The following is a 21,783-nucleotide window of genomic DNA, read 5'->3' on the forward strand; positions in this document are numbered from 1 at the left end:
GTTCCTCCTCGAAAACATCACAGCTCCCGGTCTCCCGGAGCTCAGGTGCGCCAGACGTGTCTTTGCTCCCGGTGTCCCGGAGCTGAGATGCGTTGGCCACGTCGTTACGTGTGGGGCATTGGGGTTGGGGCACGCCGGGCCCCTCACAGCTTCCAGTGCCCGGGGGCTGGGATGCTTTATCATCCATCTCAGAGTTCTGCCGCCTCTTTTGAAGGGGCTGTCGTTCCAGCATTTCCCCGTCCAGTGAAGAGGAGTTGTTGCAGTCTGATTCAGAAGAGAGCCTCCTCTTGCCACTGGTTTGGGTGGTGGCTTTGGGATGTTTTTTCTTTGTGGTTTTCCTCTGGACCACTTGCCACTGACCTGTTTGTCCATCTGCTGCCTCCTCCTCCATTGATTCTGTCTGTGGAGGAGGGGTTTCCGGGCGCTGGGTAGGTGCTGGGTCGTTGGTTTCAGCCACCTCCCCTTCCTTCTCAGGTTGAAGTTCCTCACTGCGGAGAAGGTTGCTGGTCTCCTTTCGAACAGCGGACGCCTTCGTCGAACCTTCTCCCGGCCTTTCCTTGGACCTTGCCGCCTGAGCATAGCTGAGGCAACGTTTGGGGCAGGTTTTGTAGAGATGGCCTGCCGCACCGCACAAGTTGCAACACTTAGTCTGCTTACAGTCCTTGGTCTGATGGCCTTCCTCCTTGCAGTTCTTGCAAACAACCGTGCTGCAGTTGGTTGCCATGTGACCAGATTTGCCACAGGTGCGGCAAACTCTGGGCTGCCCAGCGTAGACCAAGAAGCCTCGACTTCCCCCGATAGCGAAGCTGGAGGGAGGGTGGATGATGGCTCCACTGGGATCTACCTTCAAGGTCACCTTGACCTGCCGCTTGCTGGTCCAAATCCCAAAGGGGTCCTTGACATCAGTGCTGCTGCCGGCCACCTCGATGTACCTGGCGAGAAAGGTGAGTACATCCACCACCGGAACATGGGGGTTGTAGAGGTGAATCGTCACCACCCGGTCCCGTTGTGACGGAAGCGTGAAGAGCGGCTCCGCTGTGAGGATCGACAGTGGCGCCCGGTCCCCTTTCTCCTTGAGCGCCTTCAGGAACTTGATGCATCGCGCCACGTTCCGGAACGTCACGTTGAAGTATCCACTGCTGGGGAAATCCTGCAGGCAGAAGACGTCCGTCGCTTGAAATCCGCAGCAATCGAAGAGAATTTTCTTGATGAAGAAGGTGCGATCGACCGGTGCATCTCCTTCCTTGTCCTTCACGACCACCCGAACGGTGTTGCGCACTCCCTGGCCCGAAGCTCGAAAATTGGTTATAGCCATTTTACTCAAAGCTTTCCCAGGATCAAAAGGCGATGATCATGGTCTCTTCTCAATCAAATAAGCACTGATAAGAACAGATACTACACTTGATCTTAGCCAAAAGGCCGAGAACCATAATTACTTTTTTTTAAATTTCCAAAATATACTTTATTCATAAAAATCTGTAAAAATTACATTGCCAAACAGTTTCCAAACAGCACCAAAAAATACAAACATTGCAAGGGAGATCAGTTTCCTTCAATACTGTCATGAGTTTCTTCCCAACCCTTCCGTTTCACAATTGTCATGTCAATTACAGTTTTACATTTACAGCAATTGAGAATATTAACGATACAGTTCGAGGGGTTTCCATTGGATCCAGCCCCTCAGTCCAGCTTGGTGGGGGAACCTTACACTGTGGTTTTTCCCCATTGAGCCTTTGCTGCAGCTGCCCCAAGCTTTAGTGCGTCCCTCAGCACGTAGTCCTGGACCTTGGAATGTGCCAGTCTGCAACATTCGGCGGTGGACAACTCTTTGCGCTGGAAGACCAGCAAGTTTCGGGCAGACGAAAGGGCGTCTTTCACCGAATTGATAGTCCTCCAGCAGCAGTTGATGTTTGTCTCGGTGTGCGTCCCTGGGAACAGCCCGTAGAGCACAGACTCCTGTGTTACAGAGCTGCTTGGGATGAACCTTGACAAAAACCACTGCATCTCTTTCCACACCTGCTTTGCAAAGGCACATTCCAGGAGGAGGTGGGCGACCGTCTCTTCCCCACCACAGCCAACGCGGGGGCACTGTGCGGAGGGGGCGAGACTTCGGGTGTGCATGAAGGATCTGACGGGGAGGGCCCTTCTCACCACCAGCCAAGCTACGTCTTGGTGCTTGTTTGAAAGTTCTGGTGATGAGGCATTCCGCCAAATGACTTTGACGGTCTGCTCGGGGAACCATCCGACAGGATCCACCGTTTCCTTTTCCCGTAGGGCCTTGAGGACATTCCGTGCAGACCACTGCCTGATGGACCGGTGGTCAAAGGTGTTTTTCCGCAGAAACTGCTCCACGAAGGATAGGTGGTACGGCACCGCCCAACTGCATGGTGCGTTCCGCGGCAATGTGACCAGGCCCATCCACACCATAATTACCTCCACAAGTAGCCCAGTTGCTCCACTGAGAGCAGAACATTGAAAGGAAAGGATTTTCTTCAGACTCTGGCTGGTGCTCTTGTCGGTCATTATGGCTGCAGTTCTAAGAGGCACCACTGAATCCTTATGGGCACGATGCATCCACCCATATCATGCAAATAACCTTTCCTGGCAATTTTCCATCTCTCTTGATACCTTTACCTGATAGAAATCTGTTAATTTCAGTCTTAAAACATTCAATTGATCCAGCAACCACAGCCTTTTGGGGAAATGAATACTGCATTTCAAGTACGCTTTGTGTGAAAAAGTATTTCCTGAATTCACTCCAGAATGACCTTGCTTTAATTTTAAGATTGTGCCCCCTAATTCTGGATCTCCTCACCAGAGGAAATAGCCTCTCTATATCTCCTCTACCAAATCCATCTATCATTTTAAACACTTCAAATGGGCCACCCCTTCACTTATTAAACTCAAGGGAGTACAAACCAAGTTTACATAACCTCTCTGGAAAATATAACATTTTAAGCCATGGTGCCATTCTGTGAATCTGCACTGTACACCCTCTAAGGCCAATATATTCTTCCTGGAATATTATGACGAATACAGCTGCAATTTCCTAATCGATTTATTATAATACCTCAGGGTGGAAGCCATCAGGCCCCTTGTTTGTTGGTGTTTTGACTTCTTCCTCGTCTGTGAAAATGGATATAAAGCATTCTTCTAATAAGTCTGCCATTTCCTTATTATCCATTACAGTATCACCTGCATCTATCATTCATGAACCCATATCACCCTTACTACAATCTTTTAATATGTTTACAAAAAAGTTTTACTGTTGATATCTCTTGCAAGGTTTTATTCATACTTTTTGTGCCTCCTATTATTTTCTTTATATCCCTTTTATTATAGTTAGCCCAATCTGCTGTTTTTTAACTTTTCCTTGCATTTGTGTAGGCCTTTCCTTTTAACTTAATGCTGTCCATTACCTTATTTGTTGACAATGGTTACTTAACTGAACAGTGGAGCTTTTGCCTTTTAAGGTGAGGACACAGGAATGTTTCCCTTTTTAGGAGGAACTGCTCTCTTTTTCTTCTGAAATGTTCCTTCTTGTCTCTCTGGCCCAGTAGTTTTACTCCTGCACTAACAGTAGTTTTAGGATCACAGTGCTTGAGCTGAAAACAAACAAAGCTGCTCAGCCCATAAAGGCAGCAAGTTCTCTGAACCTATCCATGGGTAAGGGTTAAACCTGCTTACAAAGAAAGTGGCTCTATCTACGGTCTTTAACATGAACTGTCAGATTATGTAGCCAGAAGATTTTAGTTTTTGTTCCACCAATTGTTCTGCCATTGTGGTTAGACAGCAATGAGCAATTCAACAAACCCACCATCCATGGACCTCAAGACATTCTGAGAGACCCTTCAGTGATTCAACAATGTTTTAACTTCAAAGAGGAAAAGCTGTGGGATAAGTTACCAACTTGAAGAACTGCACAGTTGAGATATAAGTTATAATTAAAACAAGCAAACAATAATGCACCAGAAAAGATCCAAACAAAGATTTGCACTTGTGGTAACCTCAGACTGATAATACAGACAGTAGCAGCTTCTTCAGAGAAAAAAGCAATTGCCAGCTTTGAGGTGGTCTTTCTGAGAAATATTCACTGAAAACACATAATTATGGCATATTACATAGTTTTAATGGGTGTATTGGCTTAAAGAGACCAATTACCAATGTTTAGGTAATAAACACAAAAGACTGGATTTTAAGTTTGCGACATGCTGGGAATGGGGGTAGGGAGGGGGTTATCTGGTATCGTCCGGGAAACCTAGAAATCAGTGTCTATCAGTGACTTTTTAATCCGATACTTCATTACCATATGATTTGCGGTTTTCCTGACCAATTAGCTTCGCTGGGTGTGATGTCAACCCACATGACATGATTTCAACTCCAAGATTTAAAGAAACACTCCAAAAATACAATTTGAAGGAGTTTGGAGTCAGAATCGAAGGGGAAGGAAGCACCAGAATGGAGTCTAGAAGGTCAAAGACTGCTCCATGGTTCAGTGACTCCTTCGTGGATCTGCTGTAGGGGGCTGTGAGGACCCAGAGGGATATTCTGTTCCCTAGAGATGGGAGCCTCAAGAAAACGAACATCATAGGATAGGATGTCAGAAATGCTCCATCCAACAATATCGGTGACCATGCTCTGGAAGTGGTTCAAGAGTTCACCTACCTAGGCTCAACTATCACCAGTAACCTGTCTCTCGATGCAGAAATCAACAAGCACATGGGAAAGGCTTCCACTGTTATGTCCAGACTGGCCAAGAGAGTGTGGGAAAATGGCGCACTGACATGGAACACAAAAGTCCAAGTGTATCAAGCCTGTGTCCTCAGTACCTTGCTCTACGGCAGCGAACCCTGGACAACGTATGTCAGCCAAGAGCGACGTCTCAATTCATTCCATCTTCGCTGCCTCCGGAGAATACTTGGCATCAGGTGGCAGGACTGTATCTCCAACACAGAAGTCCTCGAGGCGGCCTGCATCCCCAGCTTATACACACTACTGAGCCGGCGGCGCTTGAGATAGCTTGGCCATGTGAGCCGCATGGAAGATGGCAGGATCCCCAAGGACACATTGTACAGCGGGCTCGTCACTGGTATCAGACCCACTGGCCGTCCATGTCTCCGCTTTAAAGACATCTGCAAACGCGACATGAAGTCCTGTAACATTGATCACAAGTTGTGGGAGTGAGTTGCCAGCGATCATCAGAGCTGGCGGGCAACCATAAAGGCGGGGCTAAAGTGCGGCGAGTCAAAGAGACTTAGCAGTTGGCAGGAAAAAAGACAGAAGCGCAAGGGGAGAGCCAACTGTGTAACAGCCCCGACAACCAATTTTATCTGTAGCACCTGTGCAAGAGTCTGTCACTCTAGAATTGGCCTTTATAGCCACTCCAGGCGCTGCTTCACAATCCACTGACCACCTCCAGGCGCTTACAAATTGTCTCTCGAGACAAGGACGCCAAAGAAGAAGAAGAAGAAGAAGAAGAGATGGGAGGAAGAAGCCAGCTGGAAACAGTAAGAAAGTGTGATTGGAGGTGGCACAACAGATCAGCAGCAGAAGTGTTGTGCCACACTCATGGATAGAATGTAGGAAGCAGTTCAATTACTTAAGCAGGGCAGGAACAATGAGAGCAATGGTACACTCACCTACATCACCTCAACCCCCTCACACTACCTACCCAAGCCTATTCCACAACATCACTCCTCATACCAACTTACTTTGCAGGTACACCCATCCCTCCCTGTCTATGCACAGCCTCATCAGTCCATCGATCACTGACGCTCATTGTCACCTTTAAACAATGTCATGCCTTTCCCTCATACTCATCTCAAGAAATGCTCTCCATCCATCCATCCAGACCATAACTCTCACTCATAGCTCTCTGCTTTCCCTCCTTGCAGAAGAAGAGAGCATGGCTCAAAAGGACAGGCTGAGAACTGAAGGTGGCCCTCCAGCCACCTCGCAGCTAACAAGCGCAGAGGAGGACGCACTGGAAATCATTGGAGTCTTAGTGTGCCTGCCTGGAGAAGGAGGGGCCACCATGGTGACAGCATTAAATATCTCCATGATGGCAATCTCATGGCTTACAAACTCACTCATGTTGAGTGGATGCCAGCAACAAATGAAATATGATAATGGGCATAATGATATCATAAATTATTCTTACTTTGACAGCACTCATTCAAATTTTATATCTCTCACAGGGCCTTCACACATACTGCAGGTGGTGGTCCAGCTGACCAATGAGCTGACTATCGGAGGAGATCACTCATTCTGAGGGTGGTCCATCACAGGACTCATGCAGACCATGCACCGCTCAGATACCCACACTTCAGTGGGACCAGTAAGGAGCATACGTACATACGTATGACCATACGAATTAGAAGCAGGAGCAGGCCACTCGGCCCTTCAAGCCTGCTCCACCATTCAATAAGATCATGGCTGCTCTGATTGTAACCTCAACTCCACCTTCCCGTCTTTCCCCGATAACCTTTCAGCCCCTTGCTTATCAAGAATCTATTGACCTCTGCCTTAAAAATATTCAAAGACTCTGCTTCCACAGACTTTTGAGGAAGAGAGTCCCAAAGACTGAGCACAGTGGTGCAGTGGTTAGCACCGCAGCCTCACAGCTCCAGCGATCTGGGTTCAATTCTGGGTACTGCCTGTGTGGAGTTTGCAAGTTCTCCCTGTGTCTGCGTGGGTTTCTTCCGGGTGCTCCGGTTTCCTCCCACATGCCAAAGACTTGCTGGTTGATAGGTTAATTGGCCATTATAAAAATTGCCCCTAGTATAGGTAGGTGGTAGGGAAATATGGGGATGTGGTAGGAATATGGAATTAGTGTAGGATTAGTATAAATGGGTGATTGATGGTCGGCACAGACTCGGTGGGCCAAAGGGCCTGTTTCAGTGCTGTATCTCTGAACTATAAAAACTAAACTAAAAAACTAAAAACTGAACAACCTTATGAGAGAAAAATTTCTCCTCATCTCCGTCTTAAATGGACAACCCTTATTTTTAAACAGTGACTCCTAGTTCTAGATTTTTCCACAAGAGGAAACATCCTTTCCACATCCACCCTGTCAAGATCCCTCAGGACCTTAAATGTTTCAATAAAGTTGCCTTTTACTCTTCTAAACTCCAGGGGATATAAGCTTAGCCAGTCCAACCTTTCCTCATAAGACAACCCGCCCAATCGAGGTATTAGTCTAGTAAACCTTCTCTGAACTGCTTCCAATGCATTTACATTCTCTCTTAAATAAGGAGACCAATACTGTACACAGTACTCCAGATGTGGTCTCAAGAATGCTCAGAATAATTGAAGCATAACCTTCCTACTTTTGTATTCAATTCCCCTCGCAATAAATGATAACATTCGATTAGCTTTCCTAATTACTTGGTCTACCTGCATACTAACCATTTGCGATTCATGCACTAGGACACCCAGATCCCTCTGCTAAAGGCCTGCTACCCGACCCGAACTCGACGGGATCCGATAACATGTGTCATGTTTGGGTCGGGTTGGGTCGCTCTTCTGGGTCCAGCTTTCGGGCTCGGGTTGGGTCAGGCCGGGTCCGGGTCGGGCTGGGTCTGGATTGGACACACATTGTACTCCACATTACTCCACAGACTCTGAGTCTGCGCAGTGAGCGAGTGAGCGTCTCTATGACGTCATCGTGCTCATGCTGCAGCAGTGCAGCTTCCTTCCAATCCATCCATCCAAACGTGGTAAGTACAGCGAGTGCACTATGGTCAAGTTGGACTCGGGTTGGGCCGGGGTCGGGTCGGGTTTTTTTTCCAGACCTAAGCAGGCCTTTACCCTCTGCATCTCAGAGCTCTGCAATCTCTCACCATTTCGTTAATATGCTTCTTTTTTAATCTTCCTGCCAAAATGGCCAATTTCACATTTTCCCACATTGTACTTCATTGCCAGGTCTTTGCCCACTCACTTAAATGATCTACATCACTTTATAGCCTCCTTATGTCCTCTTCACAAGTTACTTTCCTACCTATCTTTTTGTCATCAGCAAATTTTGCAACCATACCTTTGGTGTTTTCATCCAAGTCATTTATATAAATTGTAAAAAGTTGAGGTCCCAGCACAGATCCCTGTGGCACACCACACGTTACATCTTGCCAACCAGAAAATGACCCATTTATGCCCACTCTCTGTTTCTTGTTAGCTAGCCAATCTTCTATCCATGCCAATATGTTACCCTGTGCACCATGAGCTTTTATTTTCCGCTATAACTTTTGATGTGGCCTTATCAAATACCTTCTGGAAATCTAAGTACAGTACATCCACCAGTTCCTCTTTATTCACAGCACATGTTATTTCTTCAAAGAATTCTAAAAAATTGGTTAAACATGATTTCCCTTTCACAAAACCATGTTGACTCTGCCTGATTACCTTGAGCTTTTCTAAGTGCCCTGCTATAAAATCTTTAATAATAACTTCTGACATTTTCCCTATCACAGATATTGAGCTAACTGCTCTTTCTCTCTCCTTCCCTTTTTGAATCATAGGATTATAGGATCACAGGAAATAGGAGCAGGAGTAGGCCATTCGGCCCATCGAGCTCTGCCATTCAAACGGATCCTGGCTGATCATATATCTCTATGTCATTTTCCCCCACTATCTCCATATCCCTTGATGTTGTTAGTATCCAGAAATCTATCGATTTCTGTCTTGAACATGCTCAACGATTGAGCTTCCACGGCCCTCTGGGGTAGAGAATTCCACCGATTCGCCACCCTGAGTAAAGAAATTCCTCCTCATCTCAGTCTTAAATGGCCTGCCCCTTATTCTGAGACTGTGTCCCCTAGTTCTAGACTCACCAGCCAGAGGAAACATCCTATCTACATCCATTCTGTCAGGCCCTGTAAGAATTTTGTAAGTTTCAATGAGATCACCTCTCATTCTTCGAAACTCTAGAGAATACAAGCCCAGTTTCTGCAATCTCTCCCCATAAGACAATCCTGCCATCCCAGGCATTAGTCTGGTGAACATCTGTTGCACATCCTCAATGGCAAGTATATCCTTCCTTGGATAAGGAAACCACAACTGCACACAATACTTCAGATGTGGTCTCACCAAGGCTTTATATAATTGAAGCAATGCATCTTTACTCCTGTACTCAAATCCCCTTCCAATGAATGCCAACATACCATTTGCCTTCTTACTTGCTTGCTGCACCTGCATACTAGCTTTTAATGACTCATTAACAAGGACACCCAGGTCTCTTTGGACATCAACACTTCCCAACCTCTCACCATTTAAGAAATACTCTACCTTTCTGTTTTTTCTACCAAAGTGGATCACTTCACACATCAATTCACATTATATGGGTTTGAATCCCACCATGGCAGTTGGTGAAATTTGAATTCAATGAATAAATCTGGAATTAAAAAGAGCTAGTTTAATGGTGACCAATTGTTGATTGTTGTAAAAACCCATCTGGCTCACTAATGTCCTTTAGGGAAGGAAATCTGCCATCCTTACCTGGTCTGGCCTTCATGCGATTCCAGACAGCAATGTGGTTGACTCTTAAATGCCCTCTGAAATGGCCTAGCAAGCCACTCAGTTCAAAGGCAATTAGGGATGGGCAATAAATGCTGGCCTAGCCAGCGACTCCCACATCCCACAAATGAATAAAAAAAAATTCCATCTACTATGTTCTTGACCATTCACTTAGACTGTCCAAATCCCCTTGAAGCCTCCTTGCATCCTCCTCACAACTTACATTCCCTCCTAGTTTTGTGTCATCTGAAAATTTGGAAACATTACAATTGGTCCCCATATCCAAATCATTTATATAGATTATAAACAGCTGTGGCTGGAGCACTGATCCTTGTGGTATCCCACTAATAACAGCCTGTCATCCTGAGCATGACCCATTTATTCCTACTCTCTGCTTTCTGTCTGTTAACCAATTCTCAATCCATACTAGTATATTACCCCCCAATCCCATTTGCTCTAATTTTGTTTACTAACCTCCTGTGTGGGATCTTATCGAAAGCCTTCTGAAAATCCAAATACTTCACATCCACTGATTCTCCTTTATCTATGCTACAAGTAACATCCTCAGAAAACCCCAACAGTTTTATCAAATATGTTTTCCCTTTCACAAATCCATGCTGACTCTATCCAATCATATCATTATTTTCCAAGTGTCCAGTTATCTCATTGTTTGCAATAGATTCTAACATTTTCCCTACTACTGACATCAAACTAACAGGCCTGTAGTTTCCTGTTTTCTCTCTCGCTCCCTTCTTAAATAGTGGGGTTACATTCGCTCCTTTCTAGTCTGCAGGAATCCTTCCAGAATCTATAGAATTTTGAAAGATTACCAAATAAAGGAGTTACATTTGCTATTTTCCAATCTAATGGAACCTTCCATGAATCTAGGGAATTTTAGAAAATTAACACTAATGCATCAACTATCTCACTAGCCACTTCTTTTAAGACCCTAGGATGAAGTCCATGAGGAACAGGGGACTAGTCAGCCTGCAGCTCCAACAATTTTCTCAGTACCACTTCCCCGATGATTGTAATTTTCTTGAGTTCCTCCCTCCCTGTGAATACCAATGCAAAATACCTGTTCAGTTCATCTGCCATCTCCTTATTTTCCATTATTAGTTCTTCAGACTCACTTTCTATAGAAGCAATGCTCACTTTGTTAACTCTTTTCTTTTTAAAATATCTATAGAAACTCTTACTGTCTGTTTTTATATTTCTAGCTAGCTTTCTCTCGTACTCTAATTTCACCCTCCTTATTAACTTATTAGTCATTTTTTGCTGTATTTCATATTCTGTCCAATCTTCTGACCTGCCACCCATCTTTGCACAATTATATGCTTTTTCTTTAAGTTTGATACTATCTTTAACTGTTTTAGTTAACCACAGATGGTGGGTTTGCTCCTTAGAACTCGTCTTTCTTGTTGAAATATCTTTATTCTGTGTATTCTGAAATATTCCCTTAAATGTCTGCCACTGCATCTCTAAAAACTTATCCCTTAATCTAATTTGCCAGTTCACTTTAGCTAGCTCTCCTTTCATGACCTCGTCATTGTCCTTATTTTAGTTTAAAATACTGTCTTAGACCCACTCTTTTCTCCCTCAAACTGAATGTAAATTTCAATCATATTATGATCACTGCTGCCTAGGGGCACCTTCACTATGAGCTCATTAATTAATCCTGTCTCGTTGCACAATATCAGGTCTAGCATAGCCTGCTCTCTGGTTGGCTCCAGAATATGCCGTTCTAAGAAAATATCTCAAAAACATTCTTTGAACTTCTCATCTAGGCTACCTTTGCCTATCTGATTTTTCCAGTCTGTATGTAGATTAAAATTCCCTATAATTATCACTGTGCCTTTCTGACAAGCTCCCATTATTTCTTCTTTTATACCCCGTCCTACCATATGGTTACTAATAGGGGGCCTGTACATCACTCCCACAAGTGACTTCTTGCCTTTATCATTTCTCATCTCTACCCAAACTGCTTCTACATCCTGGATTCCTGAACTTAGGTCATCCCTTTCTATTGTGCTAATACCATCATTAATTAACAGAGCAGCAAAGAATGTGCAAAGTACTTGCAGGTGTTCCAGCCGTATTGTGTGAGCTTGCGGAGAGATTGGAGGAGTTCATCTCAAGCATGAGTGGCATGATGTCACAGGCCTTTGTGATGATGTCTTCATCCATGGAAAGAATGGCCACCTGCAGGGAGCATCAAACAAGGCAATCAAAAGAGTGCAAGCAGACATTCACAATGGCTTTCACACCATGAAAGCCACCTTAAATAGGATGAATGATACCCTCACCTTGACTGTTCATTGTTCCATTGACATGCAGAAAAGTGTCCTCCAGTAAAGGCACGGGTCGGGTCGGGTGCAGGAAAAAATGGAAAAACTCGGGCTGGGTCGGTCTCGGCTCCGATATGGTTCAGTCGGGTTCAGGTCGTTTTTTTTCCAGACCTGAGCAGGCCTTTATGCTCCAGCTCAATACGAGCAGCAAAGTGCGGCTGGGCCACATGAAGGATGATGGTGAAAAGGAACATGGAAGCGGGGACTTGGCTCAAAGTGTTTCCATTTCTCACTGGCTGCCACACCCCCGGTCAGTATCCCCCTTGTGTCCTGTTGGCCAAGACTGTCCGTGCAAAGGTGCAGATGGAGCAGTCTTTGGCAAGGCTCTAATGGGCTCTAACACACAGAGGCAAAGCCAAGATCATCTCAGAAGTCACAGCAGGGATCTGAGCAGCCTGCCTCAAGATCTGTTGAAACCACAGGGGTTGCACCATGTAGAAGTTGTCGGAAAAGGAAGAGTAAAGATTTGTAGTTACAAAAGGATATGCACCTGGGTGATTTAGTTGCACTGTTTTCCTAACTGCCTATTCTTGGTTGCTGGTTGGCAAGTGGTCTTTTGTTTTGAATGTCGATGAATGGGAAGAATGCTGAGCAATGGGGGCTGTGAAAAGGAGGTTTGGTTGCTTCAAGGACTATTCTGTGTTAGTGGTATTAGGGGTGAGGTGGGGAGAAAGTGGCTTTTGCATGTGGTTGTAAGGTGGGTGGACTGGTGGAACATAAGTGAGGACAATAATGAGGACATACTGGGCAGCAATGTGCACCGCTGGTGGTGCATTGTCTGCATCACCTTCCACTTTCTTCTCCTCCTTGGACAATTCTGTTCTTTGTGCAGTGTTCCTCCTGCAAGTGGGAATGTTGTGATGTGCGCGGCATAAAACAACCATTCTGGAGATCCTGGCTGGTGCGTTCAAGTGGGGCACCTCCACACCTGTCCAGGGATCTTCAGCCAATAGCTTGTTTGATGAAACATCTGGTGGTTATATGACATTCATATCACTCCTATGTCCTCATTCCTCAGGTTTTTAAGAGGTGTCATAGAATCATAGAATCATAGAAAGTTTAAAACACAGAAAGAGGTCACTTGGCCCATTGTGTCTGCGCCGGCTGAAAAACGATCCACCCATTCTAATCCCAGCTGCATGTTCATGCAGTGGAAGCCCTTCTTGTGCATGAACACTCCTGGGTGATTTATGGGTGCCCTAATTGCCACATGTGTGCAGTTGATAACGCCTTGCACCTGTGGGAAGCCAACCAGAACCCCAAACTCGAGTGCTCACTCATTCTGACTGATATCATGGCAGGTGAAGTTGACATCATTTGCCAGCTCTTTCAAAGAAGCAATCAGTCGCATGTTTTATGCATTTGGATGAAATCCTGCAGCTGCCTCCATTTGAACCCTGGAAAGATTCAGAGGCAAAAAAGTTGAGGGCAGTGGTGACTTTGACAGCAGCTGGTAAAGCGTGACCACCAAGTCCAGCTGGCAGCTGGTCTTGGTCCAGCAGGCTGCAAATGTCTGGCACAACTTGACGCAACAACCTGAGCCTCCTGAGGCACTGGTGTTCTGACATGTCAAGGAAGCTTATTGGGTGCTCTGGTTTCCTCCCACATGCTAAAGACTTGCAGGTTGATAGGATAATTGGCCATTATAAATTGCCCCTAGTATAGGTAGGTGATAGGGACAGGTGGGGTTGTGGTAGGAATATGGGATTAGTGTAGGATTAGTATAAAATGGGTGGTTGATGGTCGGCACAGACTCGGTGGGCCGAAGGGCCTGTTTCAGTGCTGTATCTGTAAACTATCTAAACTTATCTCCTGCCTGTTCACCAAGTGTGCTGGGTATGGCTTCCTGTGAACTGCACCTCTGCTGATCCCTTCTCTCCTGTGGAACTGCAGGTCTGTGAGGTCCTGCTGCTCCTGATGCACACCTTGGTCCCTATCTGAGCATAAGTGGCACCCATGTCGATATGATAGATTAGAGCTCCCAAGTGCAGATCAGACCTCAGATCTTCCAAAGTGCAGATGACACCTCCAAAATGTGTATTTTTTAAAAGTTATTTGTTCATGCAATGTGGGCATCACTGGCAAGGCCAGAATTTATTGCCCATCCCTAATTGCTCTTGAGAAAGTGGTGGTGAGCTGCCTTCTTGAACCATTGCAGTCCATGTGGTGTAGGTCACAGTGCTGTTCGGGAGGGAGTTCCAGGATTTTGACCCAGTGACATTGTAGTTCCAAGTCAGGACGGTGTGTAGCTTGGAGGGGAACTTGCACTTGCTGCCCTTATCTGTCTAGGTGGTAGAGTTTGAGCGTTTGGAGTGTGCTGTTGAAGGAGCCTTGGCGAGCTGTTGCTGTGCATCTTGCGCATGGTACAGACTGCTGTCACTGTGCATTGGTGGTGAAGGAAGTGACCATTCAAGGGGGTGGATGGGTGCTGATCAATTACCTGCTTTGTCCTGGATGTTTTGAGCATCTTGGAGCCACAGACATCCAGGCAAGTGGAGAGTATTCCATCACACTCCTGACTTGTGCCTTGTAGGTGATGGTCAGGCTTTGGGGAGTCAGGAAGTGAGTTACTTGCTGTAGAAGTCCCAACTGTAAAATATGCTATTTTTACTGCTTAGGACTTAACACTAGACAAAATTTAAGAAGCCCTGAAAGCTTCATATGGACCCCACAGACAATCAGCTAAAATTTCGATAATGTCAAATAGTGGTGCAGGGATTACAATGTGTGATTACCTCACACGCGGTCGAGTTGATGCAGGCTGCACACAAACTTTGTGCTGCCTGCTCATCCCCATGATTGTGGCTTGCAGCACATCTGTAAAGATGCTGTTGACTGCTTGCATGTTCAGTGTGGGCTTAACACGTGTTACAGCTAACCTGCACTTCAGAAAAGCAATCTGCACCTCTTAAAGGGAAGGTGAATCTGGGCTGCAGCTGCAGGTAGAACTGTTTGTGGAAGAATTTCAGAGATGGAATAGAGCAGCAGGCCAGAGAGAGGGCTCCCAAGTTCTCTGGTGGTGCGCTGGAGGCCTTGGAACAGGAGGTGGAAAGGAGAAGAAAGGGTCTGTTCCCTCGGGTGGTCGGGGCGGGCGGGTGGGCCCTCTACACACATGCTGCAAAGGGAATGGAAGCTGGTAGCTATGGAGGTCACTTCAAGGAGTCTGGATCTGAGGACCTGGCTGCAGTGTCGAAGAAAGTTCAATGATCTCACACGAGTGGTCAAGGCCAGTGAATGCGTTTTCATATGTCATCTCCTATCCACTGTACCACTGACCTCACACACTGTTCAATGCACCACACCCCATCACTCACCAATAAGCTCAGGACACATGCCGAACATTCAATGCACCACCTCACCCTTACCCACCTACCAATGCTGCCAGCCTCACACCCACATATCACAGCTCCCACATACTTTCAGCTATTCAGCTGTGACAGGCACATCACCCAAACACCTTGCAACACTCTCACTGACACTCTCATCTCTCTCTCTTTCAGGACAAAGTCAAACAAAGTGGGAGGCAGCAGTAGAGAACTGGTGGGGGACAGGCATGCCTGCATCTCCTGAGCCCCATGGAGGAGACAGTGCTGTGAATTATTGGGCTGACAGTGACTCAGGCCACTGCACTTTGGGTCGCTGAAAACATCCAGGTGCATGGCTGAGGTAGCACAATCCGAAGCTGAGACCTCAAAGCCCAGAGGTTGTCCAGCAAGGCTATCTGCAGTCTCCCCCAGTGAAAGTTAGCAGCCTTCCACCAGCCATGCATGAGCCACTGGGTTAGCCCTGTGTTAAGCTCAAGGAGAGGGAAAGACATCTGTAAGACAGGCACTAAGGGGATGCACAAACAAAGAACAAAACAAAGATAATTACAGCACAGGAACAGGCCCTTCGGCCCTCCAAGCCTGCGCCGATCCAGATCCTCACTAAACATGTCGCCTATTTTCTAAGGTTCTGTATCTCTTTTCTTCCTGCCCATTCATGTATCTGTCTAGATACATCTTAAAAGACTCCATCGTGCCCGCGTCTACCACCTCCGCTGGCAACGCGTTCCAGGTGCCCACCACCCTCTGCGTAAAGAACTTTCCACGCATATCCCCCCTAAACATTTCCCCTTTCACTTTGAACTCGTGTCCTCTAGTAATTGAAACCCCCACTCTGGGAAAAAGCCTCTTGCTGTCCACCCTGTCCATACCTCTCATGATTTTGTACACCTCAATCAGGTCCCCCCTCAACCTCCGTCTTTCTAATGAAAATAATCCTAATCTACTCAACCTCTCTTCATAGCTAGCGCCCTCCATACCAGGCAACATCCTGGTGAACCTCCTCTGCACCCTCTCCAAAGCATCCACATCCTTTTGATAATGTGGCGACCAGAACTGTACGCAGCATTCCAAATGTGGCCGAACCAAAGTCCTATACAACTGTAACATGACCTGCCAACTCTTGTACTCAATGCCCCGTCCGATGAAGGAAAGCATGCCGTATGCCTTCTTGACCACTCTATTTACCTGCGTTGCCACCTTCAGGGAACAGTGGACCTGAACACCCAAATCTCTCTGGACATCAATTTTCCCCAGGACTTTTCCATTTACTGTATAGTTCACTCTTGAATTGGATCTTCCAAAATGCATCACCTCGCATTTGCCCTGATTGAACTCCATCTGCCATTTCTCTGCCCAACTCTCTAATCTATCTATATTCTGCTGTATTCTCTGACAGTCCCCTTCACTATCTGCTACTCCACCAATCTTAGTGTCGTCTGCAAACTTGCTAATCAGTCCACCTATACTTTCCTCCAAATCATTAATGTATATCACAAACAACAGTGGTCCCAGCACGGATCCCTGTGGAACACCACTGGTCACACGTCTCCATTTTGAGAAACTCCCCTCTACTGCTACTCTCTGTCTCCTGTTGCCCAGCCAGTTCTTTATCCATTTAGCTAGTACACCTTGGACCCCAAGCGCCTTCACTTTCTCCATCAGCCTGCCATGGGGAACCTTATCAAACGCCTTACTGAAGTCGATGTATATGACATCGACAGCCCTTCCCTCATCAATCAACTTTGTCACTTCCTCAAAGAATTCTATTAAGTTGGTAAGACATGACCTTCCCTGCACAAAACCATGTTGCCTATCACTGATGAGCCCATTTTCTTCCAAATGGGAATAGATCCTATCCCTCAGTATCTTCTCCAGCAGCTTCCCTACCACTGACGTCAGGCTCACCGGTCTATAATTACCTGGATTATCCCTGCTACCCTTCTTAAACAAGGGGACAACATTAGCAATTCTCCAGTCCTCCGGGACCTCACCCGTGTTTAAGGATGCTGCAAAGATATCTGTTAAGGCCCCAGCTATTTCCTCTCTCGCTTCCCTCAGTAACCTGGGATAGATCCCATCCGGACCTGGGGACTTGTCCACCTTAATGCCCTTTAGAATACCCAACACTTCCTCCCTCCTTATGCCGACTTGACCTAGAGTAATCAAACATCTGTTCCTAACCTCAACATCCGTCATGTCCCTCTCCTCGGTGAATACCGATGCAAAGTACTCGTTTAGAATCTCACCCATTTTCTCTGAGTCCAAGCATAACATTCCTCCTTTGTCCTTTAGTTTGCCAATCCTTTCTCTAGTTACCCTCTTTCTCCTTATATATGAATAAAAGGCTTTGGGATTTTCCTTAACCCTGTTTGCTAAAGATATTTCATGACCCCTTTTAGCCCTCTTAATTCCTCGTTTCAGATTGGTCCTACATTCCCGATATTCTTTCAAAGCTTCGTCTTTCATCAGCCGCCTACACCTTATGTATGCTTCCTTTTTCCTCTTAGCTAGTCTCACAATTTCACCTGTCATCCATGGTTCCCTAATCTTGCCATTTCTATACCTCATTTTCACAGGAACATGTCTCTCCTGAACGCTAATCAACCTCTCTTTAAAAGCCTCCCACATATCACATGTGGATTTACCTTCAAACAGCTGCTCCCAACCTACATTTCCCAGCTCCTGCCGAATTTTGGTATAGTTGGCCTTCCCCCAATTTAGCACTCTTCCTTAAGGACCACTCTCGTCTTTGTCCATGAGTATTTTAAAGCTTACGGAATTGTGATCACAATTCCCAAAGTAGTCCCCTACTGAAACTTCAACCACCTGGCCGGGCTCATTCCCCAACACCAGGTCCAGTATGGCCCCTTCCCGAGTTGGACTATTTACATACTGCTCTAGAAAACCTTCCTGGATGCTCCTTACAAATTCTGCTCCATCTGGACCTCTAACACTAAGCGAATCCCAGTCAATGTTGGGAAAATTAAAATCTCCTATCACCACCACCCTGTTGCTCCTACATCTTTCCATAATCTGTTTACATATTTGTACCTCTATCTCACGCTCGCTGTTGGGAGGCCTGTAGTACAGCCCCAACATTGTTACCGCACACTTCCTATTTCTGAGTTCTGTCCATGTTGCCTCACTGCTCGAGTCCTCCATAGTGCCCTCCTTCAGCACAGCTGTGATATCCTCTTTGACCAGTAATGCAACTCCTCCACCCCTTTTACCTCCCTCTCTATCCCGCCTGAAGCATCGATATCCTGGGATATTTAGTTGCCAATCATGCCCTTCCCTCAACCAAGTCTCAGTAATAGCAATAACATCATACTCCCAGGTACTAATCCAAGCCCTAAGTTCATCTGCCTTACCTACTACACTTCTTGCATTAAAACAAATGCACCTCAGACCACCAGTCCCTTTATATTCATCATCTGCTCCCTGCCTGTTCTTCCCCTTAGTCACACTGACTTCATTATCTAGTTCCTTACAGGCTTTTGTTACTACCTCCTTACTGTCAACTGACCTCAATTGGTTCCCATCCCCCTGCCACATTAGTTTAAACCCTCCCCAACAGCGTTAGCAAAAGCACCTCCAAGGACATTGGTTCCAGTCCGGCCCAGGTGTAGACCGTCCAATTTGTAATAGTCCCACCTCCCCCAGAACCGGTCCCAATGTCCCAAAAATCTGAACCCCTCCTTCCTGCACCATCTCTCAAGCCACGCATTCATCCTGACTATTCTTTCATTTTTACTCTGACTATCACGTGGCACTGGTAGTAATCCTGAGATTACTACCTCTGAGGTCCTACTTTTTAACTTGGCTCCTAACTCCCTAAACTCTGCTTGTAGGACCTCATCCCGTTTTTTACCTATATCATTAGTGCCTATGTGCACAATGACAACTGGCTGTTCACCCTCCCCCTTTAGAATGTTCTGCAGCCGATCTGAGACATCCCTGACCCGTGCACCTGGGAGGCAACATACCATTCGGGAGCCTCGTTTTCGACCACAGAACCGCCTATCTACTCCCCTTACAATCGAATCCCCTACGACTATAGCCCTTCCACTCTTTTTCCCGCCCTTCTGAACAGCAGAGCCAGCCACGGTGCCATGGACCTGGCTACTGCTGCCTTCCCCTGGTGAGCCATCTCCCTCAACAGTATCCAAAACGGTATACTTGTTTTGGGGGAGATGACCGCAGGGGACTCCTGCGCTGCCTTCCTGCTCTTTCTCTGCCTTTTGGTCACCCATTCCCTTTCTCCCTCAGCAATCCTAATCTGCGGTGTGACCAATTCACTAAACGTGCTATCCACGACCTCCTCAGCATCGCGCATGCTCCAAAGTGAGTCCATCCGCAGCTCGAGAGCCGTCATGCGGTCTAACAAGAACAAAGGTGAATAAAACCCATTCAGTCAACTAATGTCCTTTAGGGAAGGAAATCTGCTGTCCTTACCTGGTCTGGCCTACGTGTGACTCCAGACCCACAGTAGTTGATTATTAAAATGGCCTCTGAAATGGCCGAGCAAGCCACTCTATTGAAAGGCAATTAGGGATGGGCAATAAATGTTGGCCTAGCCAGTGACACCCACATCCCACAAAAAAATGAATTAAAAATATCAGTTTTGTATGTATTATTGGAAGTGTTGTTAGGTTATGGAATTAATTTTTTGGCATGTCTTTTATTTCAGGATTTGACCTTGAGGACACTGTGATGGGCCATAGCAGAAGGATGGTAAGGTGGGGAAATGTGGAGCAGTGGTGATGTGGGATGAAATTTTAGGTTAACTGGAGTCTGAGTAGCTGCTCATGGACAGCCCGTCCGAAGTTATGGGGTTCTGGTGCCTCCTCATTGCTCCTCTGCCTCCTCTTCCTCTTCCTCCTCCTCCTCCTTTTCCTGAGGTTCTCGCTGGAGGCTTGGTGCAAGGGATGACCCTTCATGAGGGCGAGGTTGTGTGGCCTGCAGCAGACCACCATGAATTTGGGGACATTTTGCAGTGAGTATTGGAGAGCTTCCTTTGAACGGTCCATGCAGTGGAGTCATTGTTTTAGAACGCCAATGGTTTGCTCCACAATGTTTCTGGTAGCAGCATGGGTCTCATTGTACGCACGCCATCCACGTGTGGTTGGGTGGCAGAGGGGAGTAATGAGCCACGTGTAGAGCTAGTAACTCTTGTCCCCAAGCAGCCAACCTCTGGTACATTGTGGTGGCTTGACTATTGCTGGAAGAGCTGACTGGCATAGTATAAAAGCAACATGATTGCTGCCAGGATACTGAACATTTACCTGCAAGTGGTCACATTCCAACTGCATGTTAACAGAGTGGTAACCCTTGCAGTTCTGGTGCATCTCCCCCATTGATCTGTGGCACACATAGAGCCATGCGCGTGCAGGTGATGGCTCCCTGCACCATTTGGAATCCCACACCCTGGCAAAGCCTCATGTTCAATCCTCTTCTTTCTGCTTAGAGTCATAGAGTCATAGAGTTATACAGTTATACAGCACAGAAACAGGCCCTTCGGCCCATCGTGTCCATTGGTCATCTCCCTCCAAAACAGGTATACCGTTTTGGATACTGTTGAGGGAGATGGCTCACCAGGGGAAGGCAGCAGTAGCCAGGTTCATGGCACCGTGGCTGGCTCTGCTGTTCAGAAGGGCGGGAAAAAGAGTGGAAGGGCTATAGTCATCGGGGATTCGATTGTAAGGGGAGTAGATAGGTGGTTCTGTGGTCGAAAACGAGACTCCCGAATGGTATGTTGCCTCCCAGGTGCACGGGTCCGGGATGTCTCAGATCAGCTGCAGAACATTCTGAAAGGGGAGGGTGAACAGCCAGTTGTTGTTGTGCACATAGGCACCAATGATATAGGTAAAAAACGGGATGAGGTCCTACAAGCAGAATTTAGGGAGTTAGGAGCCAAGTTAAAAAGTAGGACCTCAGAGGTAGTAATCTCAGGATTGCTACCAGTGCCACGTGACAGTCAGAGTAGAAATGAAAGAATAGTCAGGATGAATGCGTGGCTTGAGAGATGGTGCAGGAGGGAGGGGTTCACATTTTTGGGACGTTGGGACCGGTTCTGGGGGAAGTGGGACTATTACAAATTGGACGGTCTACACCTGGGCCGGACTGGAACCAATGTCCTTGGAGGTGCTTTTGCTAACGCTGTTGGGGAGGGTTTAAACTAATGTGGCAGGGGGCTGGGAACCAAATGAGGTCAGTGGACAGTAAGGAGGTAGTAACTAAAGCCTGTAAGGAACTAGATAATGAAGTCAGCGTGACTAAGGGAAAGAGTAGACAGGGAGCAGATGATGAACGCAAAGGGACTGGTGGTCTGAGGTGCATTTGTTTTAATGCAAGAAGTGTAGTAGGTAAGGCAGATGAACTTAGGGCTTGGATTAGTACCTGGGAGTATGATGTTATTGCTATTACTGAGACTTGGTTGAGGGAAGGGCATGATTGGCAACTAAATATCCCAGGATATCGATGCTTCCGGTGGGATAGAGAGGGAGGTAAAAGGGGTGGAGGAGTTGCAGTACTGGTCAAAGAGGATATCACAGCTGTGCTGAAGGAGGGCACTATGGAGGACTCGAGCAGTGAGGCAA

At 46.5% G+C, this 21,783-nt stretch overlaps 1 protein-coding gene and 1 pseudogene across 1 annotated transcript in view; one reads left to right on the forward strand and one right to left on the reverse strand.

The window, feature by feature from the left end:
• The window catches only part of LOC137369365 (endothelial lipase-like), a 158,653-nt gene extending 138,729 nt beyond the window's left edge, over nt 1-19,924 (forward strand). The window contains exon 11 of the mRNA XM_068030467.1: nt 19,875-19,924. The gene's annotated coding sequence lies outside the window, so the exon portion shown is untranslated. The remainder of the gene's footprint in view (nt 1-19,874) is intronic.
• Nucleotides 1,323-1,431, reverse strand: LOC137377818 (U2 spliceosomal RNA; annotated as a pseudogene).
• Nucleotides 19,925-21,783: the final 1,859 nt, after the last annotated feature.

This window comes from Heterodontus francisci, chromosome 1, assembly GCF_036365525.1.
Source record: "Heterodontus francisci isolate sHetFra1 chromosome 1, sHetFra1.hap1, whole genome shotgun sequence".
In the NCBI taxonomy this organism is placed as follows: domain Eukaryota; kingdom Metazoa; phylum Chordata; class Chondrichthyes; order Heterodontiformes; family Heterodontidae; genus Heterodontus; species Heterodontus francisci.